Source organism: Phocoena phocoena, chromosome 16, assembly GCF_963924675.1.
Source record: "Phocoena phocoena chromosome 16, mPhoPho1.1, whole genome shotgun sequence".
NCBI lineage: Eukaryota > Metazoa > Chordata > Mammalia > Artiodactyla > Phocoenidae > Phocoena > Phocoena phocoena.
In genome coordinates this window covers 51,746,616-51,767,607 of record NC_089234.1, presented here as the reverse complement: position 1 = coordinate 51,767,607, position 20,992 = coordinate 51,746,616, and the positions used below count along the sequence as shown (strand labels likewise).

At 38.8% G+C, this 20,992-nt stretch overlaps 1 protein-coding gene across 4 annotated transcripts in view; it reads left to right on the top strand.

Annotated features, from left to right (window-relative positions):
- Positions 1-20,992, top strand: part of NRG3 (neuregulin 3) — a 1,054,732-nt gene that overhangs the window by 892,035 nt on the left and 141,705 nt on the right. The window lies entirely within an intron of this gene.

Sequence of the window (20,992 nt, the reverse complement as noted above, 5' to 3'; positions counted from 1 at the left end):
TCTTGTTTGTAGTTTCTTTGCTTTGCAAAAGCTTTTAAGTTTCATTAGGTCCCATTTGTTTATTTTTGTTTTTATTTCCATTACTCTAGGAGGTGAACCAAAAAAGATCTTGCTGTGATTTATGTCAAAGAGACCTCTTCCTATGTTTTCTTCTAAGAGTTTAATAGTGTCTAGCCTTACATTTAGGTCTTTAATCCATTTTGAGTTTATTTTTGTGTGTGGTGTTAGGGAGTGTTCTAATTTCATTTTTTTACATGTAGCTGTCCAGTTTTCCCAGCACCACTTATTGAAGAGACTGTCTTTTCTCCATTGTATATCCTTGCCTCCTTTGTCATAGATCAGTTGACCATAGGTGCGTGGGTTTATATCTGGGCTTTCTATCCTGTTCCATTGATCTATATTTCTGTTTTTGTGCCAGACCATATTGTCTTTTTTTTTTTAATTTATTTATTTAGTTTTGGCTGTGTTGGGTCTTCGTTTCTGTGCGAGGGGTTTCTCCAGTTGTGGCGAGTGGGGGCCACTCTTCATTGTGGTGTGCGGGCCTCTCACTCTCGCGGCCTCTCTTGTTGCAGAGCACAAGCTCCAAACGTGCAGGCTCAGTAGTTGTGGCTCACGGGCCTAGTGGCTCTACGGCATGTGGGATCTTCCCAGACCAGGGCTCGAACCTGTGTCCCCTGCATTGGCAGGCGGACTCTCAACCACTGCGCCACCAGGGAAGCCCCAGACCATATTGTCTTGATTAATGTAGGTTTGTAGTATAGTCTGAAGTCACAGAGTCTGATTCCTCCAGCTCCATTTTTTTCCCTCAAGACCTCTTTGGCTATTCAGGGTCTTTTGTGTTTCCATACAAATTTTAAGATTTTTGTTCTAGTTCTGTAAAAAATGCCGTTGGTAATTTGACAGGGATTGCATTGAATCTGTAGATTGTTTGGGTAGTATAGTCATTATCACAATACTGATTCTTCCAATCCAAGAACATGGTATATCTCTCCATCTGTTTGTATCATCTTTAATTTGTTTCATCAGTGTCTTATAGTTTTTTGCATACAGGTCTTTTGTCTCCCTAGGTAGGTTTATTCCTAGGTATTTTATAATTTATTGTTTTTGTTGCAATGGTAAATGGGGGTGTTTCCTTAATTTCTCTTTCAGATTTTTCATCATTAGTGTATAGGACTGCTAGAGATTTCTGTGCATTAATTTTGTATCCTGCAACTTTACCAAATTCATTGAATAGCTCTAGTAGTTTTCTGGTGGCATCTTTAGGATTCTCTATGTATAAGTATCATGTCATCTGCAAACAGTGACAGTTTTACTTCTTCTTTTCCAAATTGTATTCCTTTTATTTCTTTTTCTTCTCTGATTGCCGAGGCTAGGACTTCCAAAACTATTTTGAATAATAGTGGTGAGAATGGACATCCTTGTCTTGTTCCTGATCTTAGAGGAAATGTTTTCAGTTTTTCACCATTGAGAATGATGTTTGCTGTGGGTTTGTCATATATGGCCTTTATCATGTTGAGGTAGGTTTCCTCTATGCCCACTTTCTGGAGAGTTTTTATCATAAATGCATGTTGAATTTTGTCAAAAGCCTTTTCTGCAGCTACTGAGGTGATCATATGGTTTTTCTTCTTCAATTTGTTAATATGGTGTATCACATTGACTGATTTGTGTATATTGAAGAATCGTTGCATCCCTGGGATAAATCCCACTTGATGATGGTGTATGATCCCTTTAATGTGTTGTTAGATGCTGTTTGCTGGTATTTTGTTGAGGATTTTTGTATCTATGTTCATGCGTGATATTGGTCTCTAATTTTCTTTTTTTGTAATATATTTGTCTGTTTTTTGGTATCAGGGTGATGGTGGCCTCATAAAATTCCTCTGCAATTTTTTGGAAGAGTTTGAGAAGGATGGGTGTTAGCTCTTCTCTAAATGTTTGATAGAATTCATCTGTGAAGTCACCTGGTCCTGGACTTTTGTTTGTTGGAAGATTTTTAATCACAGTTTCAATTTCATTACTTGTGATTGGTCTGTTCATATTTTCTTTTTTTTTTGCGGTACGCGGGCCTCCCACTGCTGCGGCCTCTCCCGTTGTGCAGCACAGGCTCCGGACGCACAGGCCCAGCGGCCATGGCTCACGGGCCCAGCCACTCCATGGCATGTAGGATCTTCCCGGGCCAGGGCACAAACCCCTGTCCCCTGCATCGGCAGGTGGACTCTCAACCACTGTGCCACCAGGGAAGACCTCTGTTCATATTTTCTATTTCTTCCTGGTTCAGTCGTGGAAGGTTATACCTTTCTAAGAATTTGTCCATTTCTTCCAGGTTGTCAGTTTTATTGGCATAGAGTTGTTTGTAGTAGTCTTTCAGGGTGGTTTGTATTTCTGCGATGTCTGTTGTAACTTCTCCTTTTTCATTTCTCATTTTATTGATTTGAGTCCTCTCCCTCTTTTTCTTGATGAGTCCAGATAATGGTTTGTCAATTTTGTTTATCTTTTCAAAGACCCAGCTTTTAGTTTTATTGATCTTTGCTATTGTTTTCTTTGTTTCTATTCCATTTATTTCCACTCTGATCTTTATCATCGCTTTCCTTCTGCTAAGTTTGGGTTTTTTTTGTTCTTCTTTCTCTAGTTCCTTTAGGTGTAAGGTTAGATTGTTTATTTGAGATGTCTGTTGTTTCTTGAGGTAGGATTGTATTGCTATGAACTTCCCTCTTAGAACTGCTTTTGCTGCATCCCATAGGTTTTGGATCATTGTGTTTTCATTGTCATTTGTCTGTAGGTATTTTTTGATTTCCTCAGTGATCTCTTGGTTACTTAATAATGTATTGTTTTACCTCCATGTGTTTGTGTTTTTTACGTTTTTTTCCCCTGTAATTCATTTCTAATTTCATAGAGTTGTGGTCAGAAAAGATGCTTGTTTTGATTTCAGTTTTCTTATATTTACTGAAGTTTGATTTGTGACCCAAGATGTGATCTATCCTGGAGGATGTTCCGTGGGCACTTGAGAAGAAAGTGTAATCTGCTGTTTTTGAATGGAATATCCTATAAATACCAATTAAATCTCTCTGGTCTATTGTGTCATTTAAAGTTTGTGTTTCCTTATTAATTTTCTGTTTGGATTATGTGTCGTTTGGTGTAAGTGAGGTGTTAAAGTACCCCACTATTATTGTATTACTGTCGATTTCCTCTTTTCTAGCTGTTAACAGTTGCCTTATGTATTGAGGTGCTCCTATGTTGGGTGCATATATATTTATAATTGTTATATCTTCTTCTTGGATTGATCCCTTGATCATTATGTAGTGTCTTTCCTTGTCTCCTGTAGCATTCTTTATTTTAAAATCTATTTTATCTTATATAAGTATTGCTCCTCCAGCTTTCTGTTGCTTTCCATTTGCATGGGATATCTTTTTCCATCCCCTCAGTATCAATCTGTATGTGTCCCTAGGTCTGAGGTGGGTCGCTTGTAGACAACATTTATATGGGTCTTGTTTTTGTATCCATTCAGTGAGCCTGTGTCTTTTGGTTGGAGTATTTAATCCATTCACGTTTAAGGTACTTATTGATATGTATGTTCCTATTACCATTTTCTTAATTGTTTTGATTTTGTTTTTGTAGGTACTTTTCTTCTCTTGTGTTTCCCACTTAGAGAAGTTCCTTTAGCATTTGTTGTAAAGCTGGTTTGATGGTGCTGAATTCTCCTAGCTTTTGCTTGTCTCTAAAACTTTTGATTTCTCCATGGAATCTGAATGAAATCCTTGCTGGGTAGAGTAATCTTCATTGTAGTTTCTTCCCTTTCATCACTTTAAATATATCATGCCACTCCCTTCTGCCTTGTAGAGTTTCTGCTGAGAAATCAGCTGTTAACCTTATGGGAATTCCCTTGTATGCTATTTGTCATTTTTCCCTTGTTACTTTCAATAATGTTTCTTTGTCTTTAATTTTTGTCAGTTTGATTACTATGTGTCTTTGCTTGTTTCTCCTTGGGTTTATCCTGCCTGGGACTCTGCGCTTCTTGAACTTGGGTGGCTATTTCCTTTCCCATGTTAGTGAAGTTTTTGACTATAATCTCTTCAAATATTTTCTCGGGTCCTTCCTCTCTGTCTTCTCCTTCTGGGACCCTTATAATGTGAATTTTGTTGCATTTAATGTTGTCCCAGAGGTCTCTTAAGCTGTCTTCGTTTCTTTTCATTCTTTTTTCTTTATTCTGTTCCACAGCAGTGAATTCCACCATTTTGTCTTCTAAGTCACGTATCCATTCTTCTGCCTCAGTTATTCTGCTATTGATTCCTTCTGGTGTATTTTTCATTTCAATTATTGTACTGTTCATCTCTGTTTGTTCTTTAATTCTTCTAGGTCTTTGTTAAACATTTCTTGCATCTTCTCCATCTTTGCCTCCATTCTTTTCCGAGGTCCTGGATCATCTTCACTATCGTTATTCTGAATTCTTTTTCTGGAAGATTCCATATCTCCTCTTCATTTAGTTGGTTTTCTGGTGTTTTATCTTGTTCCTTCATCTGGTACATAGTCCTCTTCCTTTTCATCTTGTCTATCTCTCTGTGAATGTGGTTTTTGTTCCACAGGCTGCAGGATTGTAGTTCTTCTTGCTTCTGTTGTCTGCCCTGTGATGGATGAGGCTATCTAAGAGGCTTGTTCAAGTTTCCTGATGGGAGGGACTAGTGGTGAGTATAGCTGGCTGTTGCTCTAGTGGGCAGAGCTCAGTAAAACTTTAATCTGCTTGTCTCCTGATGGGTAGGGTTCGTTCCCTCCCTGTTGGTTGTTTGGTCTGAGGCGACCCAACCCTGGAGCCTACCTGGGCTCTTTGGTGGGGCTCATGGCAGTGTCTGGGACGTCTCACGCCAAGGAGTACTTCCCAGAACTTCTGCTGCCAGTATCCTTGTCCTCACGGTGAGACACAGCCACCCTCCACCTCTGCAGGAGACCCTCCAACACTAGCACTTAGGTCTGGTTCAGTCTCCTATTGGGTCACTGCTCCTTCCCCTGGGTCCCGATGAGCACACTGCTTTGTGTGTGCCCTCCAGGAGTGGAGTCTCTGTTTCCCCCAGTCCTGTGAAGTCCTGCAATCAAATCCTGTTAGCCTTCAAAGTCTGATTCTCTAGGAATTCCTCCTCCTGTTGCTGGACCCCCAGGTTGGGAAGCCTGACGTGGGGCTCAGAACCTTCACTTCAGTGGGTGGGCTTCTGTGGTATAAGTATCCTCCAGTTTGTGAGTCACCCACCCAGCAGTCATGGGATTTGATTTTATTGCGCTTGCGCCCCTCCTACCATCTCATTGTGGCTTCTCCTTTGTCTTTGGATGTGGGGTATCTTTTTTGTAAATTCCAGTGTCTTTCTTTTGATGATTGTTTAGCAGTTAGTTGTGATTCCAGTGCTCTCACAAGAGGGAGTAAGAACACGTCCTTCTACTCCGCCATCTGGAACCAAATCCCCCTATTTTTTTAGTTTTAATTGGAGTCTTTTTATTGTTGAATTGTAATTCTTGATGTATTCTGCATACAGATCCCTCATCAGATATATGATTTAAAAATATTTTCTCCTGTTCTGTGGCTTCTTTTAATTTCTTGATGATGTTTTTGAAGTGCAAACTTTTTAAATTTTGATCTTCTTTAAAATTTTGTTGCTTATACTTTTGGTTTCATGTCTGAGAAACTGTTGGCTAATCCAAGATTTACTCCCATAAAGATTTGCTACTATGTTTTTTTTCTAAGAGTTTTATTTGTTACATTTAGATCCGTGATCCATTTTAAGATAATTTCTGCCTCTGCCCAGTCCTGTTTGCCCCAGTCCTTACAGGTATCATTCCCAAGTTCACTCCCCAATAAATCTCCTACAGAGTTCAAGTTTGTTTCCCAGGAATCAGATAGTTGACTCATAAATATGAAAATAAAATATGATGATTGGGAACATTGTGGAAACTATAAGCACAGTTGTCCCTGGTAGATTTCTGAGGTCTGGCATCCCTCCCAAGGGAAGGGAGGCCTGGAGAATAGAAGCTCCCTAGTGGACTGGCAAGGGAAGACTTCTCCATTCCCCACTGTCTTAGTCCATTCAGACTAGTATAACAAAAATACCACAGACTGGGTGGGTTATAAACAACAGAAATTTATTTCTCATGGTTCTGGAGGCTGAGAAGTCCAAGATCAAGGCACCAGCAGGTTAGGTGTCTGATGAAAGCCTGCTCTCTGGTTCAAAGACAGCCTTCTTTACTCTATGTCCTCACCTGCATGGCAGAAGGAACGGGAGTTTTCTGATGTCTCTTTTATAAGGACACTAATCCCGTTCATGAGGGCACTGCCCTGGTGTCCTAATCACCTCCCAAGGGCCCATCTCTTAATACCAATACCTTGGGTGTTAAGGATTTAACATATGAATATTAGGGGAATACAAACATTCAGTCTATGCCACCCACTTTGCTCCAAAGACTACATTATTCTATAGAAGAAGGTTTTCAATCACAGAGATCAAATCACAGGCAAGTTAATGTTCAAAACATGTCATCGGATCAAGTTACATATCTGTTTATTTATGTATTGCAGCAGGGGAAAGATAATACATTTTCCATAGCAGTTATTATTATGTAACATATAATTAAATGTTATAAAGATGAGTCTGTTATATGAAAAATGAATACAATCTTGTTGGTCCAGGCTGTAAAATTGCTTACTTCTTATATGCTAATTGCAATAGGGAGTGGATTTCTGCTTATTTATTTAAAAAGAAAACCCTATTAGTATATTTCACATACATCATGTGGTCTTGATGTTTGCAGCTTGAGTGTCACTTTGGAGATATTTTAGCTTATTGTGTTGAAACATGGAGTGAGATTTATGCTCAGAAAGTCTAAAGGGAAAAGGGCAAGAGAGGGCAGGATTTGGTCAACAGTTTACTGAAATTGAGTATTTTTGCATTTATATATCTAACTTAAAGTTTGATTAGTTATTCCAAGCTTTGTCAAGCATTAGGAACTCATAATCATAGACAGTTTGATATAAAACATACTGTAATCAACTAGCCTATGCTCTCACTTAACATAAAAGGAAACTGAGTCTCAAAGGAGGGTGGCAACTGGCCCTGGCCCTAAGTTGCAGATGAATTAGCAACAAAACCTTGTCTAGGATCCAAACCTGACCACTCCCTGCCCTGCGACGTAGTTCTTACAGCAAACTGCTTGAGTGTTTTCCAGGGTGGCTTAATACTGTTAAAATGTGTGCGAGTTACTGAAAGACATTTGTGAGTGGGGGCAGAGGAGAAAAAGGGCATGCAGCTTTTTTCATAAAGTTGTGACAACATCTAGTTATTAGAAAGCAACCCAAAGATAAATATGCCTCGGCTTTCACTCATTTGCAGACATTAAAGCCCTGGGAGTCAGAGGCAAGTCTTTCTCATATTGAGTGAGGACCTGGCCCTGAGCAGCTAACTCCTAGGAAGGGATATATCCAAGCGCTGCTTGGGCAGCATGGGCTGCCCACATCCTTCAGCTCCATTGGGAGGAATAACCCAAGGGAGAGATCCTGTAAGGTATTTTAGTGGTTGTGGAAATAAAAGGAAATCCTTGTTCTGAAGCAGAATGTGGATTTTAAAATTTAATGGTAACTATTTGTCCGTATCTGTGATAATTCTGCTATTTCTGATGCTTTGAAAGATTTAAAAACAAAATCTCAGAATAGCTTTCATAAATCAATTTGACCTTGCCCTGAAACCAAAACAGTAGTTAATTCACTTGAAGCAGAGATATAATAGGTTCAAATAGCAAAAGAGCTCCCAGAGTCAATTTAAACAAGAGAAATAAAAAATAAAGTAGTTCATATTTTTCTATTAAAAGTAATTTTATGGGAGCCCCTTTGTTTCATCGAATTTAAATATATCATTATAAACTTAATACATTACCAATAGTGTCACTGTGCAAGGATAACCACTGTCAATATTGTCCTATGTTTTCTTTGAGTTTTTTAATTCTTTGCGTGGGTTCTTTTAAAGTGTATTTTAGATTCTGTCCCATCACCTCTCTGCCTCCCTGTGAAGGAGTGTTACTGGACAATTCCGCTGGAACTCTGTGCCCCCTTTGCTAGGGAGAAGACTGGCTGTCTTCTGCAGAAGCTGCTCCTAGACCAACCAGAGTTGGCCAGGGTCATTGGTACAGCCAGGAGCGGGAACAGCCTAGACAAGCCTTGGGCAGAGCAAGCATTATCAAAAGAAGCTTTTATGACATATATTTGTTTATGGAAAAAATCCTGCTAGGAATTTACAGAGTTCATTGTCATTTAGAAATCCAAAACCAAATGAGATATACGTACCCATTAGTATTTTCTGACATTGGATTGGGACATGGGCTAGAGAGATTAAGCCATGTGTCCTAGGCCCCATGGCTGGTAAAGTGGCCAGACCTTACCTCCCTTCCTGGGTGCTCTTTTATCCTCTGTTTTTAGAGTAGGTGCATGGATGTTTTTTTTCATCTGGTTTCCAGGATCTAGAGTAAATGTGAGGTTATCATAACTTTTGCCCTTATAAGAATGTGAATCTTCTAATATTCACAGACATCAGTTTGAATTTTGCCATTACTCAATTTTTTAAATCGCAGGTAAGATTTCTCACTTGAGTGAAATGTGAATCTTCCAAATCATGAAAGCTTGTATGAGGCTGCAAAATAAGACTGTGAGCAGTTATCTAAGGGGAAAACAGCCACAAAATTTAACTGGCAGAGGAATAAAATTAAATCAGACACCAACATAACCGAGGTTCTTCCCTGTCTCTTCAGATGACAGTCTTGGGGCTACTATGCTGAGCGTTTGATAGGAAGTGAAGGGCACTGACACTCTGCAGAACATGACAGGAATACATTTAATAAACAGTTCCCCCATAGGTGAAGATTTGTCTTGCGGTACAGTTCTATAGAGAAAATGAGATTTTTTTTTTTAGTAAGTTGTTTTTTTTTTTAAGTTTGAGGCTGTGTACTGCAGAGTTTTAGATTTTCAGCATGTGCTCATGATTTCCCTGATAATAGGATTTCAGATTCAGTTTTTTTCTTGCCTTTTATGTACAGTTTCTTGATGCCCTTCATTGTTGAGAAAGTCTTACACAATTTTCAGTGACTGTAACTCTAGTGACTTTTTAAAAGACGGACCTGAGAGAAGCACAGTGCAGAGGGAGAGAGCAGGATTTTGGAGCTCTGCAGCCCTGGAATCCAGCCCTGCAGCCTTTTCCATGTGTCTGGTTTCTGAGCTTGAACAAATAATTGAACAACTTCTTGTGTCACCATTTACTTACCTCCCAAACTGGGTCTGGAATACTCAGAAATGATTTTCTGTAAGAAGTTTAATTTGGGATTTGTACAATCAGAGAGAAGACAATGGATTCCAGGTTGGGGGAAGAACATAATCAAAGCCTTAGCGATGCAGTAAGACCAGCCTGACTGATTAGATATTTTGGGGGCATGACAGACTCTATAGCTGAGCAGGTAAATTGGAGTCAAATGAAGGTTAGCCTTGAAGCCAAGTTGAAGTACGCAGTGTTGACTTGGTAAGGACTAGGGAACTATTAGAGATATTTGAGCCATGGTTTGAGAAGCTGAGAAACAACTGCCGGATGACAGGTCGGCAGATAGATAAGAGGGATTGGTTTGGGTTATATTTTGGAGTCTGGGAGTCACCTAGAGATTAATACCTCAAGATCCATAAGTTTTTCTTTGGTTGTGTGATTACAGCTAACATTGACCGTAATTAATGACTTTGACAGAACCGGCTACTTCCTAGTTAATAAATTATCCTAATCTCAAAGGTAGTCAAAGACGGCATTTTGGTTGGTTTGTCTCTAAGGCTGTGCCAAGTTTCTAGGAAAGGAGTGACCACTGTGCCCAGCCAGGTGGGGATTCACCTCTAGGTAGACAAGTGGGAGCAGGTGGCCATAAATAAAACCAACTCCCCAATCCACAGACCCACAAACGTGCTTGCATTTCACATTAGACAGCTGAGTTTCATACTACCTAATGGTGATCTTTGGTCAAAGTAAAGGTGGCATTAATGTCAACATGGTATTTTCCCATTTTTATTCCATGACTTGTTTTTGAATTGTAGATGAGGCAGAAACTGGAAGCTCTTCTATTTTGAGAGTCACACATCACATTAAAATATTAGAAACTCAGAATCGTCCTATAGTAAGAAACCATTTAACTTTGCATCAACCCTGGGGTTTCTAAAACTTCTTAGTCTACAGACCCATTTCTCTTGTAGTTTCCACTAACATCTAATGGAGCTAGAGCTGTCCAAAACTAAGTCTAGGATATTGAACTTTAACCAACAGAATTAATAAAGTATTTTTCCCTTCTAGGGTAGTAGCTCAATATTTAGTTCCAGTGGAAGCCATAGAAGGAATCTAAATGTATTTGTGAACTATATTTCAAGATGCAGGGGCAAGTGACAACCCGAGAGTTTAGAAAATTTGGAGTTAGAAGTTACGAGTTGCAAGCCACATGCTAAATAGCATTTTTATTTTATTTATTTATCCCTCACCTATAAATATAATATTATCCACCTGTAAGTGTTATGGTGCTCAGAAAAGATAATGTATCCATACATGAGGATCTTTTGTAATTGCAGAGCCTCATTTGATGCTGTATTCTGTTTTGAAATGTACCAGTTTGTGTTGCCACAAAAATTAAAGTAATTCCTTAAAGGGAGTTGAAGGGATCCATTTAAGCAAACTGTCATGTGAAAGTTGGTCCCTAAAGCTATGGTATCGTTCAAATTAAGGGAAATGAAGAGTCAGAAAAAAGACTGTAACAGAGCAAATCCACAACTGCATTCAAATCTCTGACAGAAATTGCAAATGGCTGAGTCCTTGGGCTGACTCCACCTGCTGATATATTCTATTTGACTGGAACAGTGTTTGCAAAACAAATAGAATTTGAATGCCTCTGTGTTAGCCATAGAACCCATTGCTTATTTTTTGTCATACATCTAGGCTCAAGACTCACATTTATGGCCCTGCCCCGTCCCTGGGAGCTTTTTGTTTTTTTCTTTAAGAGGGGACCTATTTTCACCTGTGGGCATCCAAATTGTTTTATTTCCTATCTGATGCTCAAGAAGGCTTGCCTTCTAGATGTTGCCTGATAGCTCCTATTTTCTCCCTTTGTAGTACATTGATAGGAGCAGGTGCTGGAGAGTTTTAGAAGGAACATTCTGTTAGAAATGTGTAAATTTGGATTACTACCATTGGGGATGTTTTAAAAAATTAAATTCTACTAAAATATGGCCCTGCCAAAGATGCATATACTCTGACCCTCCATCAGCCTAACCTGGGGGGAGCTAGTCTGTGGAGATAGAGACTTACTTAGCAGTGCCTCAACTGGGACCTTGGGCCAAGGTCTCAAACACATCACTGAAATCATTTCAGCCTAAATATCCCTCCTTCTCATTGCTGATCAGCCCAAGCATCCTGTTTCCCTTAAACCCAACTGAAATTTATTGTCCTCAAGATGCTGTTAGTGGCAGGAGTACCAACTGGCATAACTTCTTTGGAATACAGATGGGCAATATATAGCAATATTAATATATGGCAATCTTAAAGGAGTCTATATTTATGACTCAGTAACCCCCATGCTGGGTTATATGCAAAGGTGTAGTAACGTTGCACGGTTATTTATTACAGCAACTCTTTCAAAATTATACAGTGAGAGGGGTTGTTTCTATAAATAACTGTGTAGCCACATCATGGAATATTACTCTATCATGATAAAATTATGCATTTGAAAAATATATTTAGTGATGTGAGAAAGGGTTGAAGACGTCATGTTAAGGCCAGACAGAAATAAAAATGTAGGTATGTAACTGTTCGTGTGTGTGCCAGTGGGGTGGGGAGTGTGAGTGGCTCACACACAAATCCAAGGAGACCATTTTCCCCTTTCCCTGGTCTCCTTGTCGAGGATCTTTTTCACTTAATGCACCGTGGACATGTTCCATTAGAACTCTCTGGTAGCTGGGTTACTTGGACATCAGGGATACCACTCTGTTAACAAGGAGATGCTCTTCATTCTAAAGTTTTCCTTGACCTTTAATCTGGTATGTTACTATTGAGGTAAGGGAGTCAGGAAGGAAACTAAAATGTATCGAATGCCTAATAATTTAGAGACGTTTGCTAGGCCCTCCAGCCATGTCGTCTAGTAATTCTCAGCTATTCTCACACTCTCTTTTTAGTATGGAACTTCAACACGTCTATATAGCATTCTATTCATTCTGTTCTGTTTTAGGCCTGAGGTGCTATTTTGTTCCTGTCAACCCTACAAAGTTAAGGAGTCTTAACCGTGACCCAGATCCAGTACCCAGGTAGGGTACTGTTGTCCACTGACAGATGCTACTAACATTGCTGTCAGCCTGGATCTCTCAATCATGCTGCTTCTAGCTGTATTCCATCTGCCCACCTGTTTGGGCTTCTCTGAGGCCAACTGCTTGCCTGGCCTCCCACCAGTTGCCTAATAACACTCTACTTTCTGCAACCCATGTTCCACCTGCCCTCCTGGGTGGCCATCAGCACCAGCTGCAGTTAAACCCTCAGCACCAGTCTAGTTCCAAGTCCAAAGGTCTCCCTGCCCACTGATGCACCACTGCAGTTAACCCTGCCATGCCCGGGTGTAACACCTCGATGGTTCTTAAAACATTATGTGCCATGGCATATACATTGTAAGATTTTTCAGAATATTCCATTTTTGATCTTTTAGCTGTTCCCTTTTCTCCAAATTAAGTTATTTGGAAGGAGTGATATGCTGAAATTTGAGTGTATTTTTTGAAGAGAAAAAATACAGCTGGTTTAATATTCCTGTCCTTCAATCCACTTCACACTGGAGAATGGAGGTGAAGCCAAGTTGTGAAAAATAATAAAGCCAATTATTTTGTCTGTTCCTTTGTGTGATATACAGCACCTTTTGTTTTTAAAAAAGCATAGATCAGCGAGTACAAATTGGTACTTCTGTTGCCCTGGGTATACCATGCCCAGATCATCAATTATGATTACAGCCTTGTGAGTTTGCTCCAACGGGAAGTAAGAGAGAGCTATGCTATCATGAAGGAGAGCCCTGGGCTCTCAGGCTGTGCCTCCTTTGGTGGTCTCAGCTCTGACAGTTCCTAAAACTGAGCCCAGTGATTTCTTCCTCTATCTTCAGCCCTGCCCTGGAACACATAGCAATTTAGTTTTGTAGCTGGAAGACTTAAATTACTAAGCTGCGTGCTGGTGAGACTAATACTGAGTCCTTTTCTGGTCATCGGCCTTTTTCTTTCTCTGGCCTTGGTCCCAAGGTGTACTCCCATGGAGACTACTGCTACCCCCCACCCCCACCCCACCCAGGTCGGGTTCCTGCCAGCTGCCCCACTGCACTATTCCCATTATCGGCGTGGTCATTTTTTGCTCGGGCCCCAGCTGCATCAGGCTGCTTGTGTTGAAAACCCAAGTGGGGCCACTCCCATGTTTTGAAATTCTCCTCTGGTTGTTTGGAGCTATAATTTCCACCTTCAGTTTGTTCTTACTGTACTTCAAGAGGTGTTAAGGGTTTTAAAAACTAGTCTGATCGGTTATTAAGAGGGATTTTCAGCAGGAGGAGGCTGTCAGTTTTTCTCAGGGATCCAACTTGTTCTGAAATTTGGAGTCTTCCATCATCACGGTCATTTTCCTCTGACTTCCTGACGCTACCTTTGGTAGTTACAGTCAGAAACAACATTTCACACACTCTCTCGTATCAGAGCAAAAATATGGTCTTGATGTAAGATTGTGCAAAGACGTTCAGCAAGCAACTCTCAGTCCCCGCCACACTCCCAGGCAGGGGAGACAGTCAATTTCATATACCTGGATTGTCTCTGAGCAGAATCAGCCCATCCCAGGATAACACCCTCCATACCCATGTTTGTTGTATTCTATGTCCGTTTCTTTTAAACTTTCATATTAAAAATTCAGGCTTTGAATTGAGTATAGGAGAATATTAAGCATCAAATATTATCAAAGGAAAGGGAATGAGGAGATTAAAAAAAAAAAAAAAAAAAGAAGGATGCCAACCTGGAGTCAGAATACCTGGATTAATGTCTTGGCTCTAAATGATTCGCATTTTTCCCAGCATCGCAGAGCCACAGAGATCTTATGGTCTCCCTCCTTCATTTTACTCTTCACAGAACCAGACGATGACAGAGATTGGCTAGATTTCATAGACACAGGAATGTCCAAGTATATTAAGTTATATACCTGCTAGTTCTGTATTTCCCTAGGGAACTTCCACAGAGACAGAAAGAAGAGATTTGGCAGCATTCATGATGACATTCAAAGTGGGCATTTTCAAACATCTTATAGTGTGTGACAGTTGATGTCCACATCTTTAGATTGAAATGAGAGTTAGGGAGCATCTGTCTATTTCATGATGACAGATTCATGCTCAACAGATTTAGAGAAGTTGGTGCAGAGTAGAAAATTGAGATAAAAGACATATCGCATCTTACCACATATCTGATCATTAATTTGTTTTTCATACAGTTTTTTAAAAAAGCAACACTAAAGTGTATAAAATAAAACATTTTTGTATATTTACTTCATTAATGCCCTAGCACTGGATGCATTTAATCTCTCTTTTAGCAAAAATAACATTTTTCTTTATATTCTACATATTTTGCCTAATCACTGAGCTCATCCAAAGTGAAAGTTATATTAGGATTTGCATTAGCAAATATTTGAAATTTGAGTTATAATTAGTCAAATCTATAACATGATCTCTGAGAAGATTACCATTTTTTCTTAGAACGAGAATAAGATGTTTTAATATTCAGCTAGTAACAATACTTCTTAGGTCAGGAAAACGGAGTTTTTAATAAACTGACATTTTATCACCGCTTAGAAGCTAGATGCCATACGTTAAACTTCTGCAATTAGTCCACAAGATAAATGCAGATTGAAGACTTTCATAGGATTTTCTGCTTAAAATCTCAGTGTGTGTTCATTGTGTAAAATTTGGAAAATAAACAGAAGCTTAAAAAGATTATCTATAGTTATTATGAAATTTAATCATATATATGTAAAATTATAAATATATGTATATGGAAATGTATATGTGTGTGTGTGTGTGTGTGTGTGTGTGTGTGTGTGTGTGTGTGTATATAAAGACAAAAGTAAATCTCACTCCAAATCCTACAACTCAGTTATAAATATTTTAAAAGAATTAGCGAACATCCTTCCAAACACCACTGTATATGCTTATTTGTACCTACCTGTATTTATATGTTAGAAGTATTGAGTTCATACTGATTTCTCCAATTCCAGTCCAAGGTCCTACTATTCATTCTAGCCTCCCCCCCCCTTTCCTTATTCATAACTTCTTTCTCCAACAATGAAAAACATAGATTTGTTATCTTCGGCACATTTACTTATATGTTTATTTCTAATATGCACATAAAGGATTTCAGAATTGTTAGCCTATACCTATATGAAAAACAAATTTACTAACTGGAGTACAGTACTTAGGCCAACAGCGTTGGCAAATCTTTCTGTAAAGGGCCAGATAGTAACTGTAGGAAACTGGCAAAAAAAAAAGACAAAGTCTTCCCTCAGATATACACATAGACACCTCCCTTCCTTCCTTCCTTCCTTCAAGCCGTGCTTAGGTGGCTGTCTTTTCACTGAGGCACCTCCATGGCCTAATGAGATTATAACCCCTCCCTATCCCACCTAGGCCATCCTCATCCCTCTTTCTCTACTTTGTTTCCCCTTGCACTTATCACATTGTATCATACCCTCAGTCCATCCGCTCTAATACACATGTTTACACACACACATGTTTTTAAATATATACTTTAACATCTCTAAAATGTGACTATTTCTTACGATCGATAATAGATCATTTACTTGGGGGTTTAAATTATGTCAGCATTTACAATCAGTAGTGTCCCAGGTTTGATAAAGCAGGGTATATGATTTGCTTTTGTCTTTTGTTCACTTTATATCTTGCCCTTTTAGAATGCAAAAGGCACAACTCCAGAGTTATTAAAGGGGATATTCTAACTGCCGTAAACCCCAAATCTCAGTGTATTAACACAACAAGAGTTTATTTTTCTCTTGTGTCATTAAGGGCTGTGTGTTCCATTTGGGGCCTAAGTGTCCTCTGTTGGATCCTGTACCTCCAGCCAGCTTAAAATGATGAGGGTTGAAGATCGCTTAAGTATATAGGAGCAAGCCTGCTCTCTGTTTCTGTGTTAATCAGATTATGCTAATGGCTATGTTGTTATGGGTTGAATCGTGTCCCCCCAAAAGACTTGTTGAAGCTCTGGTACCTGTAACTGTAACCTTGTTTAGAAATAAAATCTTTGCAGATGTAATCAAGTTAAGATGAAGTTATACAGGATTAGGGTAGACCTCAAATCCAATGACCAGCAGCCTCATAAGGAGAAACAGGTTTGGAGATACAAAGCAGACACGAGAAGAAGTCCATGTGATAGGAGAGGCAGAGATTGTAGTTATACAGCCACAAATCATGGAATGCCAAGGATTGCTGGCAACAGAAACTAGAAAAGACAAGGAAGGCGTATTTCCTAAAGCCTTTGGAGGGACCGTGACCCTATCAACACCTTAATTTTGGACTTGTAACCTCTAGACCTGTGAAAGAATACATTTCTATTGTTTTAAGCCGCCCAGTTTATAATAATTTGTTACAGCTGCCCTAAGAAACTAATACCCAGTTCCTGATACCAAAATCTGTATCAGTCAGGGTTCTACAGAGAAACAGAACCCCCAGATATATGGGGAAACAGAATATATATTATTCCACACAGGGCCTTAGCATCCTCTGTTAGATTCACTATCTCCAGCCAGCTTAAAAAGTGAGATTTGAAAATCACTGAATATCTAGAAATAATAGGAGGATAGATATAAATATAGATACGGATATATCCCCTACTGGTTCTGTTTGTCTGTTTCTTCTGTTTCTATATAATTAATAGAATTGCATACATGTATGTAACATTTATTATATAATCATTTCTAATTTATATATACATTTTTTTGAGATTTATTTAAGGGAAATGGCTCATGTTACTGTGGAGACTGGCAAGTCTGAAATCTGTAGGGCAGGCTGTCAGATGGGAAATTTAGGCAGGAGCTGATGCTGCAGTCTTGAAGAATTTTTCCTTTTGCAGGAAATCTCAGTTTTTGCTTTTAAGGCCTTCAGCCAACTGTGGGATGAGGCCCATCCACCTTATTGAGGATAATCTTCTTTACATAAAGCCCTCTGATTGCAGACGTCAACCACATCTACAAGTACATTTATAGCAACAGCTAGATTAGTGTTTGATTAAATAACTGGGCACTGTAGCCTAGCCAAGTTGGTATATGTCACACATACCAAACTATCACTATAACAAACTAAATCAAAGTTTATACTACTTGACACACAAACAATTTGTTTCTCTCTCATGGTAAAATATTGTGCTTGTTGGTGGGGATGGGAACGAGTGCTGGCCTCCACAGGGTCACAGAGCAGATCGGGAAACCATTTAGGAAATCAGAACCCATCTAGAAGTTCCTCCCTTTAGGGCTGTCAGAGAATTGTTTAAAACAGTCCAGGAGGGCTACCTTGGCGGTGCAGTGGTTGAGGGTCCGCCTGCCGATGCAGGGGACACGGGTTCGTGCCCCGGTCCGGGAAGATCCCACATACCACCTAGCGGCTGGGCCCATGGGCCATGGCCGCTGGGCCTGCGCGTCCAGAGCCTGTGCTCTGCAATGGGAGAGGCCGCGGCAGTGAGAGGCCCGCGTACCACACACACACACACACACACACACACACACACAAACCAAAAAAACAAAAAAAACAACAGTCCAGGAACTAGAATATATCCCTTTTCTTACACTGGCCAGAACCCAGAAATATGGCTCCCCTTAACTGCAAGGGTGGCTGGGAAATTTAGTCTTTCTGTGATCAAGAGGAAAATGAGATGGTTTGAATGAATAAAAAGCCCTGTCTGCCACATAGGATTTTTTTTTTTATCCTGCTCTGTTCACTGACATATCCCAAGCATCCAGAATATTATACTCTGAAACATATTTGTCGAAGTCCTAATGAAAAAAGAAACTATCAGTATAAAATAAATAATAAATATAAGAAATTCTAAAGCTTTAACATATTATTTATTAAAATATACTTGAACAACTGAATTCTCCCATTAAAGGATAGAAACAAAGCACAGCTATGTACTTTTTAAAAGCAACACACTTTAATGATAACAACGTAGAAAATAAAGGGATGGGAAGAGATACTGTTCAAATATATTTTTTAAAAAATGGAAAGCATAAAGTTCAAAGAGAGTCTCTGTATTAATGAGAGGCAAGTTGCCAGGTAAGGTTAATGGGATGAATCAGGATAAAGAGGAACACTAAGTAATAAGAAGAGCACAATTTATCAAGATGATAACCAGTCATTAACCAATATAAACCAATCTACATAGCAACTAAATATATAAGGTAAAATACATTAGATTAAAAAAATATCTACATAGCAACTAAATATGTAAGGTAAAATACAGCTTGATACAAATACAATTATATAATTATAATGGAAACTTCCAATATATCTTTTGTCATGGTTGAAGAGATCTGTAGAGAAACATACATAAAGACACAGATAAATTAACTAAAACCATCAATACCGTAAATAACTGGGACTTTAGGTCATTTTCTACATATCGGTGAGGTAAAATAAATCACAGACAATGGCAGAAATTATAAAAGCGAGCTAGCTAGCTAATATGTTCTGGTGAGTGACTCTTTTTATGTGCCTCGTTTATTTGCTCCAAAACCATTTCCTTTAGTGCCTCTTTCTAATTAAGTCTCATTATACATAATGATGGACTCTGCACTTAGGCCCTGTTGACACAGTACCGCTACAGGGTGTATTTACCCAGATATAAAGAAGTTCTTGGGAAGTCGGAGTTCTGTGCAGTGAAAAGGGCAATCTCTGGAGACAAAAGACTGGGTTTGAATTCTGACCTTGCCCTCACTAAAGTAATTGAATACCTCTTATAGATGCAAAATGTATCTGGAATCACAAACTTGAGTTCAAATTCACACTATAATTTGCCAGTTATATGATACTGGCAATTTACTTAACCTCGTCGAGATTCGATGTTCTTATCTCTAGATGAGAAACCATCTCTAGAGATGCAAGTCTGTCTGTAACTTCAGTAAGCTTTTACATAGTAGTACAAATAGTTTAGAGATGCAATTCTGTCTGTAACTTCAGTAAGCTTTTACATAGTAGTACAAATAGTTTATCTTCTAGGATCCAAAAATCTTTTGCAATCCCCATTTCAAATAAAGAACTGTATTTATGTTAGAATAGCTAAAAAGCCAATTGAGACACTTTTTGCAAAATAAAGGAAATGTTTCCCCAAAAGAACAAAGAGGGGTTAATTAAGGCAGTGTTAATATAACAGATTCTGTCACTTCCATTTATCGAATTTCCAAAACATAGGCTAGAAATTGAAAGAACTTCAAGTGTTACAGGCTTGTTTTGAGTTTTATATATACACAAGTGACAGTGCTTACTGCAGAACTTGCTTAATGGGTGATCAATACTTATTAACTATCGTCTTTCCTTTGATATCTGGGAGTAAAATTACGTTGATGGAGCTGCATCATTGCTCTCGCTGCCACAAATACTGACAGTCGTCCATTGGGATTTTCCTACTCAATAAATGTCTTCCTGACGAAGCCAAATGATTTCCTTTCTCACATATATATTATGACTGAAAACGGGGAATTGCTGATTTACAAAATAAGTTGTGATGCTGATAGAAAAATGTCAATAATGTGCTTATACATGTAAGGCACAGGGGATTAAAACATGCCTGGGCAAGCAAAAAGAGAGCAATGGTATTAAACATCCTAATAAATATTTGATAGAAGGACAGAAATTGAGGGAAATGGATATACTTGGAAGAGGAAGAAGCAAGAAAAGAATAAGGAACTGTAACATTTGCCTCAGGTCTTTGAAATATGCAAGAGAGAAAAGTTGACATGCAAAAGTGTAAATATTTTAGCAAAAGAAAAAAGAAACGCTTGAAATGAGAAATACACAAGACAGTAGATGTTCTGTTTTATCCACTTGGAATGTTTCTGTGAGGGTCAAGCATAAAAAGTTCTGAGATGGAATATTAATGCAGTCTAACCTTTAAGCTACCATAGGCCCACGCACAAAGACAGACACACACTGAAGATTTAGTAGATCTCAAACTGAAAGTGCATAAGAATAACCCTGAGAGTTTATTAAATATACAGCTTATAGAATTTGCATTTTTACATGCACTTTGGCTGATTCTAATATAGATGTTTGACAGTCCACAATTGAGAAACACTCTCTAGTTTTTCTGTACTTCATCATTACCCTTAGAGAGGTGGATTTCCAACTAACATTTTCATCTTGTTTCCTGGGTGGGATTATAGATTCAGAACAACGTAGAGAATCGAAAGTCATCTTTTTAGTTATGTGGCAGAACCCACTAAGATTTGAATGAGCACTCTTTATTGAGCAGAACATTTATGGGACTTTTTCTAACCCATGGGTTGTGGTTACAAGAGAAGAAAGAGATGGCAGGCAAACTTGGCGCAAGATTCAAAAGAGAAGAGACTTGAAGCATCCCTGAAAGAGAAGGTAATCCAGCCCACAATGCTAAGAAGATATTCGATATCAGCATTCTGAAATTTGGGTAATTATAGCAGCAGGTGATGCTGCTGCCTTCCAGAGGTCTATTAAAATACATGTGTATGGAACAGATAGAGTTCACTCTGAGGGAATTCTGAATGATGATTATTCAATATCAAGCAGAATTGGAAGAGGAAGGCTGTTTAATGTGAATTCATGAAGGACTGCTAAAAATTCAATGGTAGAAGATTCTCTACTTGAAAAAGTAGACCAACCAGCAGGAATTAAAGATTATAAGAATAATAGCAAGGTGTTATGTGTGTGTGTG